The sequence below is a fragment of the Urocampus carinirostris genome, chromosome 8, assembly GCF_059441175.1.
Source record: "Urocampus carinirostris isolate Australia breed hairy pipefish chromosome 8, RoL_Ucar_1.0, whole genome shotgun sequence".
Taxonomy (NCBI): Eukaryota; Metazoa; Chordata; class Actinopteri; order Syngnathiformes; family Syngnathidae; genus Urocampus; species Urocampus carinirostris.
In genome coordinates, this window is record NC_142356.1 from 16,558,310 (window position 1) to 16,562,487 (window position 4,178).

A 4,178-nucleotide genomic window follows, 5' to 3' on the forward strand; every position below is an offset into this window, starting at 1 on the left:
CTGGAAAAAAAATACTAGGAGCACTTTTTTGCTTTCTTTTTCATGCTCTGGATTTTAGCTCTGCGTTCAACACAATCGAAGATCCTGGTGGAGAAACTCTTCCGCCTGGGGCTTCCGTCCTCCATCTGCAGCTGGATTATGGACTTTTCTTCAACTGCCCGCAGGCTGTGAAACTCAGCCGACATGTTTCTACCACCCTGACGCTGAGCCTTGGATCCTCTCAAGGATGTGTGCTGAGCCTTCTACTGTTCACCAACCGATCCCACAAAGACGATTGTGAAGTTTGCCTGGTGGGACTCGTCTCTGATTGGTATGAGACACCATACAGGAAGGAGGTTGAGATGCTCACAACGTGGTGTTGAAAAAATAAACTTATACTCAACAGCACAAAATCCAAGGCCGTCATAGTCGACTTCAGGAGGGCAAGCACGGACCCAGCTCCACTTATCATTACTGTGTGGAGAGAGTCCACTATTTCAAACTCCTGGGCGTGTATATCTCAGATGATCCTCCTGGTCTGCCAAAACCAGGGCTGTGGTGGGGAAGGGCCAGCAGCGACTCCACTTCCTGACGGTTCTCAGGAGGAACAACCTGGAACAATAGTTGCTGGTGTCCTACAAAACCACCAGTCCAGGGGACATTGCGGCCTTCTGATTCCATAGCACAACCATCAACATTGTAAGTGCTTTACAAATAAATTTGATTCACTTATTAATTGAAAAGACACTTCCCACCCTGGCCAGTACCTATTTGACCTGTTCATTCACAAACATTGCACTATTTAAAATATTTTTTTCTGCCTTTTATCCTAATAGTCGTTTCACTTTTTTTTTTTTTAAGTCATTATTACATTTTTACCCTGGAGTGCCATGTCTGAGCTTGCATACAATTTTTCATAACGTTGATATCAATGACAAGAGAATTTAATTGATTGTGTTAACATTCTTGTTATACTATTTTCGTTCAGAGGGACACATTTAAATACTTAAAGTATGTTGCTCGTATGCCGTAGTTCGCCCATGCCTGTATCAAGAATTTGCAAGTGTAAACCGGCGCAGCGAGGCCATGTCTGGCGAAGCACAGTCAGATATATAATTAATGAACCCTCATCTTATTCATCATTTGATTGACGGAGCAAGAAAGCAATGTGGAACCTGTGGCATAGAAAAAAAAACACGTTTTATCGTCTTACCTTAATTTGTAAATGAAGTCTTTGCTCTCCTCCTTTTGAATTAAAGCATCAAAAGATAGGTAACTCTCTGTTCTAAAAAAAAAAAGTCCATGCAATGAGAACATAATTAGAGGATGGCTTGACTTGCTGTAAGTTGGCTAATACTATCAATAATTATATTGTTTGGTGCTGAGGTGTGCGCCTAAACAGAATACTTGGTCTCACTATCGCCCTCTGCCATGAGGCAAGAGAATTGCGTGCCTCACTCTGCATCTGAAGACGTGTCATGATGACTGATTAGTATCACCTGTGCCTGCTTGTTGGCGCCAGCCGCTGCGAGCTACCTGATTGGTTCCCTGTCCTTTTTAAACCCAGTCCTTTCACTCGCCTGTTGTCAGTCCTTCAGCGAACCTCTATTTCTACAAGGCAAGCACTTTTACTCTGACTCCCATCTGTCCCGCTTTTTGCACCCGTTTTTCCACCTGTCTGTTCCTGATCTCCCCGTTAGTCTCCTGTTTTTTGACCCCGACCACGTTTGCTCTCCCGTCCCGGCTTACGACCCGTTTTTGATCCCGACCACGTTTTTGCTCTCCTATCCCGGCTATCGATCTGTTTTTCCATCCTTGACACCGCCATCTCCCGCTCCGGAAGATCCACTTCCGTATTCGGAACACGATCCGATTTTGTGAACAGCTTGCTTCCCGCGTCCAGCGAGCACCGGATCGCAGGCGCTGTCCTTCCTCTTTCTATCAATAAACTTGTGGTTAACGCTGCTCATTTGGGTCCTGCTTCGGTTCTGGTCGTGACAGAGGCCCAGCACAGTAATTTGCTACATACAAGTTGTATTGATAATATTCATAACATAATGTGAAAATTTAGCGTTTTTGAAAATAAAATAAAATCCAAAACTGGACCTTAAAGTCGTATAAGCTTTAATACTGAATAAATATAACCATTTAAAATATTTTCAATTTAATAACCTGCCTCCCCTGACTGCACATCAATGCAATTTAGGTAAAATTATGTCATATATTCGTTTAGATGAAAATACCAATATATTTTAAGTGCAAATGTATTTTGCTGTACATTTTGGATAAGTGAGTGGAAAATAACAATAATGTTTCCAGCCCTCCGTGTAGTGCACACATTACTTGTTGTCAAAGTGTTTTTTTCCCTCTTTTCCCTTCCCGGGTAAATAAAGCAGTTTTCTGGTCGGAATTACACCCCATCTTGGTGTGAGGTCCTTCTCACTGAGGGAGGGGTTTGTGCGTGGGGGGGCCGCCCGCTCGCTTTTATCTAAAATGTTTTCTATTTCTGCCTTTTGGAGAGACACTTTGGGCAGAAAGAAACCAGGTTTTTCCTGCTTTTTTCCGAGGGCGCGCTGGGGACTTTTCTCAGCATTGTGGTGAGATTTATTCGAGGAGGCTGCATTTTTCCCTGATTTGCCTCTTTGTTCTCGGTAAGTAGTTCCAGGTCTCCCCCGCCCGTCTCCCCCTTGCCTCCCAACCCTGACTTACACACAAAAAACACAAAAATACACGTTTTCGGACTGTGTGTGTGTGTGAGGCGGGACACGTTGTGACACCTGCTGTTGGGATGAATAGGGTCAATGGCAGGGCCCTCCAGCAGCTGCTTGTTCTCATCGCAAGACCCCTAACAAGTAGTAGAGTGTGATGCCCCCTAGTAACACTACCTGTCATTACACGTAATGCTTGATTAATGTTACAGAGATCCCAGAACCACTTGCAAAGTTGCGTTGCACCTTCACAAAAGCCCATACAGGTTTAACTTACCTTGAGATGACGTCATTATTGACTGAGAGTATACGACTGTAACAAAATAACAATTATAGATCTACAAATAATAACAGACAACACATAACAACCATTGAATAAATTGTTTTATCTTTCAGGGCTTCTCCTTTCAGTGTAAGAAATCAATTTAGAAAGGGTCTGGCTAGCTGCGGACTACCATCGGGTCCTTCATTCGGTTATTATTACCGTAAATTCCGGAGTATAGAGCGCACCTGATTATAAGCCGCACCCACCACATTTCGGGAGGAAAACCGATTTTGTACATACAGAGGCCGCACCAGTATATTAGCCGCATGCGCCCACATTGGAAAAACGCAGTTCAAATACGAATTTGGGGTTTTTGGGGTTTTTAAGGGTTATTGTTCTATCTTCGTTATTCATTATCCATTATCCGTTATCGGTCAGTTCATAATACGCTACAAAGCCTAGGAGCCGGGACACCTACTCTCAGCCAAAAGGCCAAGCTAAGGTCCTAGCCCTAAAGCCTTGCTGCGATCATTGCGAAAGCACCGTTCCCGGAGGTACTGCAATACCGGGCCGATGCGTGGAGTGGACAGAGCAAGCTCTTATTCCATCTCCGGAATGCAAAAATCAAAGATCAGTACACAATTCTGGAGTACACAATCTTAACCCATACCCGAGTCCAATAAACACAGCCGGCAAATTGAAGGGAAAAATGATACCGGTACTTAAGATTTAATGCAGACCTGCAGAGTCCGGGTGCCCGTGGAAAGTAATTCAAGGAAAAAAGTGTATATTTCCAAAGGTAAGGGTGGGAAAAATATATATCCACTATTGTCGGCCGCGTCCACAAACACGTCTCACCTTTACTCCACTTCCCGTCAGCCCGCGTTTGCCCCGCCCCTTCTTTCTCATTTGCTCGTACAAAACATATCAAAATAAGTTTCTAAAATAAATACATTACAAAAATATACAGTTGCAAATACATATTATACATGGTTACACATATTTATAAAGAAAGACAGAAAGGTACAACGAGAGAGTTTTCAAAGCTTTAATAATAAGATTATAACTTTCATCCCAAACCATGCCTGTGAAGGGTAGCAAAACGCTACTAGCAACACGCTCTCTACACAGTAAACAGCTCTGTTAAAAAAATATACCGTACTTGTAATAAGCACGGAAAACCGTCGTTATCTTCATCCTTATAACTGACGTCATCAAAGTCGTCT

The 4,178-nt window shown here is 43.2% G+C and overlaps 1 pseudogene; it reads right to left on the minus strand.

The window, feature by feature from the left end:
- Positions 1-3,491: 3,491 nt before the first annotated feature.
- Positions 3,492-3,581, minus strand: LOC148360851 (U2 spliceosomal RNA; annotated as a pseudogene).
- Between the last annotated feature and the right edge of the window lie 597 nt (positions 3,582-4,178).